This window comes from Suricata suricatta, chromosome 3 (genome assembly GCF_006229205.1).
Source record: "Suricata suricatta isolate VVHF042 chromosome 3, meerkat_22Aug2017_6uvM2_HiC, whole genome shotgun sequence".
Lineage (NCBI taxonomy): Eukaryota > Metazoa > Chordata > Mammalia > Carnivora > Herpestidae > Suricata > Suricata suricatta.
This window is the reverse complement of record NC_043702.1, coordinates 77,288,603-77,300,081: the sequence shown is the minus strand read 5'-3', so window position 1 is coordinate 77,300,081 and position 11,479 is coordinate 77,288,603. Positions and strand designations below refer to the sequence as shown.

General features: G+C 38.6%; 1 pseudogene; it reads right to left on the bottom strand.

The window, feature by feature from the left end:
* Positions 1-10,311: 10,311 nt before the first annotated feature.
* LOC115286509 lies at positions 10,312-10,633 on the bottom strand (annotated as a pseudogene).
* Positions 10,634-11,479: the final 846 nt, after the last annotated feature.

Genomic DNA, 11,479 nt, shown 5'->3' with positions numbered 1-11,479 from the left:
ACTTATAAGAAATGGGATTCTTAAAATTCAGAAGTTATATTGTTTCCGTTTTATCATTTGTTTAGCAGCTTAGCTAGCTTATAAAAATAGCCCAGTTACAATGATCACGGGACAAATATTTTTTTCCCTCTAAATGAATAAGCATGACATATGGCGAGGTGAGTAATCTCTAGGGCCTCATACTCTCCCAGACAGATTTCTCATGATTCATAAGGACCATAACTGAATGTCCTTGGGGTCTTACAGACAAATCACTCTTTTTCTAATTGTGTTAATATCCAGTTGTTATTGAGCAGGTCAATTCTTTGGCATCCTGAGGCCACGGTGCACATTTTTGGAAACCCATTCATTTTTACCAATTGCCTTTTTTCAAAAAAACATGAAACTGGCTTGAATAAAATATATTGAATTATGTTTGGGGAGAGTGCTGAGAAAGCCAAACTGATAATACTCCAAAACCTGCTTGTCCCCTGCTGTGAGTTTCCAAATCACGCCATGAAGAATAAAGCCCTGCCAGGAGTGTCTCAGATAAAGTGTCAAATGTGTCTGATTTAATTGTTCGCGTAAGGATTTAAGATGCTGTTTTTCCCTCATGCTAACACCTCTCATTGATTCTGGAGCATTTCCATTTGTTGTTTAACAGAAACAGCCTTGGTATTTATAGCCCTATCACTCCAGAAGAGAAGCATTTGCAATTTGCACTTTCAATTTTTGACTCCTAGACTTCTTTCTCTTTAAACACCCTTCAAATGGGTGTCAGACGGCAATTCAAGGCGTGCTTTGTGAGCAGTTTTCATCCCTATAGGCAAACATTTCAGAAGGACACACATAACCCTCTGCTAATTGAAATCTAAACTGATGAGCTCTGGTTAGGTCCAACCTCACCATATCAGGAGTGGTGGGCTCATGTGCGTGTCGGGCGCTTGTGTGCATGGCCGCACGGTGCAGCTGGCCTCCTAGCTCCTGGCGGATCGTATTGTCCGAAAGTGGTTACAGCAGCATATGCGTCTATCCCCTGCCACATACATGCTTTCCTATGATGAAATGTCAGCATTCCTGCATCAAGATGTGGGTTCTTTGTTTCCTCCTCTTGAAAGTGAGGGGCATCTTTGTAGATTTTTTGACCAATGAAATGTGATAGAAATGTAGTTGCATGACTTCAAAGGTTAAGTCAAAAAGGCAACATATTCTGCCTCTGTGTGTGTGTGTGTGTCTATTTTAAGGCTGCCTCTGGAGCTCCGCCACCATGTGTCCAGGCCAAGGCCACAAGTGGATGGATGTTCTGGCCAAGAGACCCAGTTTAACACTAGCTGATACCTAACTGCAACCTCTGTAGGACAGTGAGCCAGAACCAACGGACCAAACCATACCCTAACCCCCAGAAACATGTGAGATAATAAATGATTGTTATTTTAAGCCACCACATTTTGGGGAGACTAGTTACAATGCAACTTGTAACTTGTATTTCTCATTTTCTCTAATTTGGAGATCCATCAGTTCAAAGATACATTTTTTCCATTTGGTATTACAAGTACTAAAGCAATACTTTACCAATGGGCTTGTTAAAAATAATAGTTAGGAACACCAAGAGTGAACCATAAGGTAAAGTATAGACTTTAGGGGATGATGATGTGTTAGCGTAGGTTTATCGATTGTAGCAAATGTGCCATTCTGGTGTGTGTGAGGGGGGTGTTGGTAATGGGGAAACTGTGCATGTGTCGGGGTTAGGAAAATATGGGACATCTCTGTATTTTCTCTCAATTTTACCGTGAACCTTATTGTGCCCTAAAAAACAGTCTTAATAAAAGATAATCACTGAATTATTACTACTTCTGCCTTTAAAAGTTAACATTTACCATGGATCAGGCATCATTCTAAGCACTGTATGTGTATTAATGTGGGCATCCTCAAAATAAATTCAGGAGGTTGGCACTATTAACTCCTAGGCTACGCTATCAAGGGAGATTTACAGAACATCCAGGGGACCCAGCAGCTCACCAGTTCTCTGAGGAGAAGAATAGGATGAGAGGTTGAGCGGAGCTGGGGAGTAGGGAGGCCTGACTGTTTTGTAGGCGAGAAAGAACAAAATATTCATTCATTCAGTATCTGTGAGCCACTTGTGTGTGCTAAGACTCATTCTGGATGGTAGGGATAGAGCAGTGAATGAAGTGGAAACGCCCCGCTCTCAAGGAGCTGCTCTTCCAGTGTCGTTGGCCACGTTTCTTCTAGTTTCACTGAGGGGGGGGGGCACTGCGGATCCCACTGTGCAGTGCACGCTGCTCCCTCTTCTGCCGACTCATCATAGACATTGAAAAGGAGCCAATTCCGCAACACGCTTAAGGTCACGAGTACATTCTTTACTCTTCCACAACTAATTAAAAAGCACAGCCAATGGCATGCAAAGCTAGAGGAGAAAAAGGAAAACTTCAATAGCAAATCAGCAACAATTCATTGTAAAAAAAAGAAAAGAAAAGAGAGACTTTGGTAATAAATTCTGATGGGAAGAAGGGAGGTGATTTGGAGCATAGGAAACTTAGCATAAAAGGCAAGATGTTTGAGTAGGGACTTAGTGCAGTCAAGCCTGGGGACAATGAAAGCCACAGAAGATAAGTTAGAAGAGGAGGTGGGGAGAATCCAGGGGGATATTTTGCTAACTTGGAAATTATGCTTTGAGTAAGTCCTGATGGAGACACCAAGGGCTAAAAATATCACAACCATTTCCAAGTCACCCTAAAGCTCATATGAAAAATTGCCTACCATGTCTATTCTACTGAGCTTTGAGGCTTTGTAAGAGGAAGTGTGAAGCTACTAATTTCTTTCCAGAAGGGTTCAATTGACTGCATGCCTTAGGCTAATTGTACATTTTGCCGACCTCTCGAAATTGTAATTGCAGATCAACTCCTCTAGCTAAGGAGGACATTTGTATAAAGACTTTTGCAAGGCTCCAAGCTGGGTAAGAGAGCCTGGCCAAACAACTGTGGGAGCTTCATGACACAGAAGCCCAAGCCAGCAAGACAGCTTGTGAAGAAAAGACTAGAAGCACTGCCAGGACCCTAGGGAGTTCCCAACATGCCTGTCATGCGAGTGCATGGCCAAGAGTTGGCCAGCTGGGAAATAACCTTGAGACTCAGTGGATTTCTCCATTACCTTGTGAGAAACAATGATCTTCCCTTCACGTAATCACTTGGTTAAAAAATCTTACTTCATTCATTTTGAAAGTTGTATTACTTTCTCAAAAATTTCTGGCAATCTTTCATCACAGTTAGGGTTAGGAGGAAGCAAAGAAAGTCTGGGAATTTGGTATAAATTCCTATTCTTTCTTTACTGAAGAGTCACTAAGATAAACCTGCTCTCTGCAATTTCCCCAAGCATCTTTAAATGGCAAAGGTAAAAGTGTCATTTAAATAAAAATGTCCCTAACTGAAGCTGCTTTAAATGGAGAAAAATCATGAAGAGTGTGATCTCTGTTTTGAATACATGCACCCAAAATGAAAAGTGTTAAGAATTCAGCTTTGAGAATCTTAAAGTATATTTAATATCATACATAGAATAAGTTTGAAATTTGAACACAAAGCAACAATACCTTTTCTTTCTCTTAGTAGGTATTTCAGATCTCCTTCGTCCCAAATTAATTGAGAAAGGGAAGGAAGTAAACAGTGCCATATCCCACCATGAGGAGGGAACGGACCACTCTGGGCTCAGCTCTCCACCTGGGCAGCACCAGCTCCTGGCTAGAAACACTCTCTCTTCTTCTCTCTTCTCTGTTAAAAGAATTAGCCATCTTTGAACGGAAGCAGGATCATTACCTAGCGAGCTATAACTTTAAAGGAAAAAATGAAGATACTCCTTGGAAGGCATTTGGTTATATGATTATGTAAATTTTTTCCCAGAGTGACACATAACAGGAAAATTAAAAACCTCTGTACAAAAACACAAACAACCTCTAAAGAGGAAGGGAAAATGTATTGCCATATTTATGAGCAACCAAAGGCTATATTTTTCTATTTATGAATAGCTTATTCAAATCAGGCCAATGGAAACATGATTTACAACTTGGTAGAAAAAGGATGTAAAGAGTCAATTTTCTGAAAGCAATTCACCTAGCCAGTTAGCATATGGAAAATGCTTGTCTCATTTGTTAATGAAGCATTAGTAAGATACCATGTTTCACTTTGCTGAAATATGGAAAATTACATTTGAGGTTATCTCGTACTGTCAAAGATCTGAGAATGTGGGCTCCTGCGTATTGTAGGTGAGACAATAACTTGTTACAACTTTTTGATAAGAAAGCTTGCTAATATCTATCAAAATATAAGACACACATGCTTTTTAACCCAGTAATTTTACTACATACACACACAAATAAAAAATTTGTTGCTAAGAAATTCCCTGGATACCCATGAAAAAAATGTATAAGCCATTTGGGTGGCTCAGTCGAAAGAGCAGGTGACTCTTGATCTCAGGGGTTGTGAGTTCGAACCCCACATTGGGTGTAGAGATTACTTAAAAAATAATAATAAAACACATACATACATACATACATACATGTGAAATTTTGTGTAGGGATATGTGTGGTATGATTGTACCTTTATACAAATGGGCATTTACTGGAAAAAAAATAGGCGTTTACGTTCGCTTCGTTTATAAAAAACTAAAACTTGATATAATCAACATCCATCAATAGGGGTTAAACAAATTACAGGATATGATATAATTAGACACTATAAAGTATTAAAAATGAGTTTAATTTGTATGGAATTATATGGAGATATTTTGTAATGTAAGTAAAGAAAGCGAAGTGTGGCATAGTAAATGTAATATGCTCCTAATACAGGGGAGGAAGAGATGCAAGTAAATGTCAGGCGCTCCTGACTGTAAGATACATAACAAATCATCCATCCTTTGCATTTTGGAGAAAACGTAGGAATTGCGGTGAGGGCAAAGAAAAAAATTTTATTTTTCATTTTGTCCCTTTTTGTCCCTTTTTATATTTTCTAGCCTGACACTGTATTAATTTTATTTTATTTGTATTTATTTTTTAAATACTTATCTATTTATTTTGAGAGAGACAGAGAGACAGAGCAGAGAAGGGGCAGAGAGAGAGAGGGAGAGAGAGAGAATCCTAAGCAGGCTCCCTGCTGTCAGTGCAGAGCCTGAATTAGGGCTCGATCTCACAACCCTAAGATCATGGCCTGAGCCGAGATCAAGAATCAGTCATTTAACCGACTGAGCCACCCAGGGGCCCCTATTCATTTTATTTTATAAAAATACCAACAGTGCTATCTGAGCAGGAAAATTGCACTCCAGCTCTTATTTTCTTTTTTGTTCTTCTCTGCATAACAAAAAGCCATACTATTAGATGTGCTTTAAAATACGTATATCTTCCTCTTTTTCTTGCATGTTGAGAATCCAAGTCAAATTTCTCTACCATATTTATATAAATTTTTATATTCATATAAATAAAACCTGTCAAATTCAAAAAGGGATTAAAAGAAACATTTTTTAAGAAAGGTGGTATATAAAGATTGGACTGCTGATACGCATATTAAAGAATAATTATGTAATAGAATAGCGGTGGATTTTCTATTCAATCTTTTTTTCATTTTTTTAAATGTTTATTTTTGAGGAAAAGAGAGAAGGGGTGTGAGTGGGGGAGGGGCAGAGAGAGAGGGTGACACAGAATCTGAGGCAGGCTCCAGGCTCTGAGCTGTCAGCAGAGCCCAACCCGGGGTTTGAACTCATGAACCGTGAGATTACGACCTGAACAGAATTCGGACACTTAACCAATTGAGCCACCCAGGTGCCACCAGTCTTTTCTTTTTTAATGTTTACTTATTTATTTTGAGAGTTATAACCAGGAGTTATAATTATATATAGTTAATATTTAGCCATAATAATATTTATAATAGTTTTACAGAACTTGCAACCTTAGAAAAAAGTCAAGGCACATTTCCAAATAGCTGAAGACTTTTCCCTCAAAGGTAGCATGATTTTAAAGCCAAAAGTATCTAAAATAGTACAAAAAGAAAAAGAAATTCCAAATAGCCATTTACCTATAAAAAATTTGAATTACTAGTTAAAATTGACCAACAGCCGTGCTGCATATATTGCAAGTGGCCAATTCCCAAACCTGACAGTAGCTGGAATAACCCACATGATCATGGGTTAGAGGTAAAGACATCAGTATGAACTCCTGGCTAGCTTGCCACAGATACAGATAGTCACACACAGAAATATTTATAGATGATACACTGTGGCAGTGAAGGGATACGGATATTGGTATGGAAAGAAATCATCTCTTACGTCACGGTTGATATAAAAGAGCTAACTTGAAAGAGATCACAAGCTTAAAGGTAAAACTTAACTATAAAACTTTAAGAAAAAAACACATCAGAATAAAAATCTTTGAAATCTTTGTCCTCGAGATAGGCAAATATTTTTACACAGAACACAGAAAGCACAAACCATAAATTTCAAAAATTCATAAATTTTATTTTATCAAACTAAAAACATTATCTTTGAAAGACATCACTACAAAAACAAAAAGCAAGCCACAAAATGGAACGACATATTTCTAATAGGTAGATTAACACAAGACTCTATTTAAAACACACAAAGACATACTACAACTCAATAACAAGACAAGCAACCTACTTAATAATTGACCACAAGATTTGAAGAAACATTTCAGAAAAGAACATATGACAGCTGGTTAAGTATTTGAAAAAGCATTCAACATCTTAAGTCATCAGGGAAACAGAAGTTAAAACCATGAGATACCACACTACATATCTGCTGAAATAGCCACAATTAAATCAAATCAAAATGAAAAATCAAATGTAGGTAAGAATAGGAAGCAAACGGAATTTTCATACTGTTTTATTGGTAATAGAAAATGATGAAATCAATTTGGAAAAAAGTTTGGCAATTTCTTATAAAATTAAATATATACCTACTATAAAATCCAGCCATTCTACTCCAAGAGAAATGAAAACATATACTCATTCAAAACTTGTACACAAATGTTCATAGCACCATTTTACATGATAGCAAAACCCTGCTTGGGGAGGGGGGGTGGGGAGTCCCAAATGTCCATCAAATAGATGAATAGATATACTGTGATATGCCCATTCAGAGAAATATGACTCAGCAATAAAAAAGATCAAACTACTGATTTATGTAACAAAATAGATGCATCCCAGAATTAGTATGTTGATTGAAACAAAAGAGTACCTCATTTTTCATTTGTATAAAATTGAGAAAATGTAAACTAATTTATAATAATAGAAAGTGGACCAGTGGTTGCCCGGTGCCAAAGGTAATAGGTAGAATGGGTTTTTAAAGGGTTGAATTGAATTTGGAAGCAGAGGGGGTGACAGTAATGTTATATATCTCAACTGTGGTGGTATTTCTTGGATGTCTATGGATACCAAAAGTCAAGTAATTGTATTTTTTAAATGTAGTAGTTTATTGTACACAGATGATACTGCAACAAAATTGTTTTTTGGGTTTTTTTTTTTTCAGTCATTTACCTGCTATTTGGGAGAAAAGTCACTGAGGATTGAAGAAAAAGACACTAGAGTTAGAATAAGGAATGGGAGCCAAGATTTAGAGCTAGCTAGTAAATGATACTCTGGGATCTAATTGTAAGAGATGGCAACTTACAATCTCTGACCATAATGTCTTCAGAGGCTCTGGTGTCCCTAATGGAAGATGTTATCTGATCAAGTTGTATCCTTTGATCCAATTCTTTCTTAATTCCTCCCTATGCTCTCCTTCCCCAATAAAGCTATGGGGTCCAAGGTTAATACCTTAGAACACTGCCGAGTAAATTGTTAGATATTATCTGTTAGCCTAATGTTTCAAGTAGTGATGTCTGAAAATTGCTTAATGTCTTCTTCACTCCCCCCATTTGAGACCTTTGAATTTCTTTTTTTTCTATTTTTTTAAAATGTTTATCTATTTTTGAGAGAAGGGGGTGGAGGAGGGTCAGAGACGGGGAGACACAGAATCCAAAGCAGGCTCCAGGCTCTGAGCTGTCAGCACAGAGCCCAACACAGGGCTCAAACCCACGAACCACGAGATCATGATCTAAGCCAAAGTCCAAAGTCAGACACTTAACCGACTGAGCCACTCAGGCTTCCGGAGACCTTTGAATTTCAGCAGGGTGCTCTCATGCTCATTAGTGGAACCCACAGTCGAGAACTCTCTCTAATGATGTAATACCCACACTGTGACTGCAGAAGTGCACGGTTGGGTTCAGTTAGTGGAGGTTTGGGCTCAGCTCTTAGGACCATGAGATGGACGCCCTTTTTTCTGACAGTAAGATCAGTCCTGCCAAATCATAAATGATTGCAGACCAAGACTTTCAGCAGAAGGAAAATATTATCTAGACAAGATGAGTTTTTGCCTTTAAAAACTTTTGCTTTTAGGGCACTAAAGAGGTGAACTTCAACTCACACAAAATCAGGGCCTCTTGGGAAAATGGCTCCTTTTTCGATAACTTCTGAATTCTCCCTTTGTTGTCTAGATCATGAGATTCGTTAGAGGACTTGGGTGCAAAGATAGGGCTCACCTGTCACAGGTGAGCTCCGCAGGACCCAGACCTGTTTCTTTCAACTATTTGCTTGTTTGTTAAACAACCTAATAGGATCAAAGAGTGATTTTTTTTTTTAAAGCAGGCATGTTGTTTTGAGTGGGCAGCCGTTTAACTGCTCTCCTGTGGGAAATGTTAACATCTTAAGCAATCACAAATTATATAGTATGTATAGTAATTGTTTCATAAACTAATAATTTCTCCCTCCTCTTCTTCCCCTCCCTCAGGACAGACCACAGTGGTTTGAACTGTATCTTCTAGAAAGACATGTTGAAGACCTTACCCCCAGTATCTGGGAATGTGACCTTATGTGGAAATTGGGATTTTGCAAATGTAATTAGCTAAGGATCTCAAGATAAAATCATCCTGAATTTAGAGTGAGTCTTGTATTCAATGACTGGTATCTTTATTTATATTTATCTAATTTTTATAAGATAGAATTTTTTTAAAGTTTTTTTTAAAGTTTACTTATTTTGAGAGAGAGACAGAGATGGAGAGACCTAGTGTGCGAGCAAGGAGGGACAGAGAGAGAAAGAATTCCGAACAGGTTCTACACTGTACATACAGAGCCTGATGCGGGGCTCAAATTCACAGTGAGATTGTGACCTAAGCCGAAATCAGGAGTCAGATGTTTAACTGACTGAGCCACCCAGGTGCTCCAATGACTAGTATCTTTATAAGAGGAGAGGAAACAGATGGAAAAGGAGCCCTGGGAAGAGGGGTAGAGACTGGAATGAAGGCACTACGAGCCAGGGCCGGCTGAGGACAGCCAGGAGACAGACGGCAGGGGACTAGGACGAAGCAAGGAAAACTTGGCCCCTAGAGTCTTCAGACAGAGCATGACCTTGCTGACACCCTGGTTTGGGACTTATAACCTCCAGGATTGTGAGAGAATAAATTACTGATGCTCTCAGCCACACAGTCTGTAGTAATGTGTTATGGTGGCACATTACTTTGGAAGGTGAGGCATTGACAATCCCATAAACCCACCCACATCACCGACAATATTTAATTTAGACCATACCCCAAAGTTAGGTCAGAGCTTTCCTGATCTCATAGTCAGGAATGGTCCCTAAGTCCAGCCTAAGGTAAAAGCCAAGGTCCAGGGGTACCTGGGTGGTTCAGTCAGTTAAACATCTAACTCTTAATTTCAGCTCAGGTCATGATTTCATAGTCTGTGAGTTTAAGCCCTGCATCAGGCTCTGTGCTGGCAATGTGGGGCCTGCTTAGGACTCTTTTTCTTTCTTCTTTTCTCTCTCTCTCAAAATAAGTAAGTAAGCATAAAAAAAGCAAAAGTCCAAGTGACCATATGTAGAGAAAAGACAACAGCTGCTAAGATTGCCAATTAGTACAATTATTTTGGAAGATAGTATGACATTATCTTCTGAAGCTGAAGATGTGCATAGCCTTTGACTGAACATGGCCACTGCAAAGGAAGAGACTGTTTCACACGAACACAAGTGCATGAACTTCTAGAAACATCATTGTTCCTAGTAGGCACAAACTAGAAAGAATCCAAATGCCCATCCACAGGATATCGATACATTACTTACGAATGGTGAATGTTCATTGATATACCACAGCTACATGCAACTAACTGAATGACTTTTTTTAGTAAAAAAAAAAAAGTCACTGTATTTATTTTCATATACATAATGTTTCTACAGAAAACATTTTCCTCTCAAAAATAGAAGAACACAGAAGAATCTCAAAGCTTAGAACTGGATCACTGGACTGTTTTTCTTCTTATCTCCTCCCAGTTCAAAATGCTTACATCTCTTAATGGCCAACATCCTCTTGGACCTGCAGGTAGGTTCAACGCATTCAAACCTCAGCTGAAATCTTCTTTGTGATTTCCAACTTCTTCCAGAAAATTGGCTTCATCCACCCACCGTAGCCAGGCTGCTTCGGATCACAGCGTCTCTTTCCCTGGGCATACAGGGAATCCTTGCCCTTTCCATACTGGGCCACTTTGTGAGGCTGATGTTTTCCACACTTCTTACAGAAAGTTCTTTGGGCTTTAGGAACATTGCCCATCTTTGCAATAGCGCTATCAGCACAAAGAAAATGGGAAATTTGGCATTCACACTTTGTGCCTTGCCTCCCCCTGCTCATACCTAATGAAAGGGAGGAATAAATCTGATTGACTTTTTAAAAAATTTTTTATGTCTTTTATTTATTTTTGAAAGACAGAGACAGCGCGAGCAGGGGAGGGTTAGAGAGAGAGGGAGACACAGAATCTGAAGCAGGCTCCAGGCTCTGAGCTGTCAGCACAGAGACTGACGCGGGGCTCGAACCCACGAACGTGACATCATGACCTGAGCTGAAGCTGGTGCTTAACCAACTGAGTCACCCAGGCACCCCTCTGAAAAACTTTTTAAAACAAAATGTTGAATCAAAAAAAAAAAAAAGCAAGACAAGAGAATGTATAGAAAATACTGAAAATAATGGTCAGGACTAAATTATTTTACTTGGAGATGCATAGTTGGGTACTAAAACTATCAAGCAGAACAGGAAAACAATTACCAGAACATTTAGGGTAGTGGTTAAGCAAGGGGAAAGCAAGCAGTTATGGTTAGGAGGAAGCAGTTATGGGGTGCATGGGGGCTCTAATACACCAGTGACATTCTTTTTATTAAGCTGGATGGTGCTTTTGTGGATGTTTATATTTTTATTTTTTTATACCTTTATTCATTATAATTTCTTAGAGAATATTATAAATATTTTTAAAACTTTTCTGGGGGAAAAAGATAAAGGATAATAAAGGACAGAAACGAACCCATAGAAGGTTTGGAAGCATAAAATGTTCTAATTCACCTTGAAGAAACGTGTATGTTCTCATATAATTCTTTCACATAATCTTTCCTGCTCGGATTTCCAGCC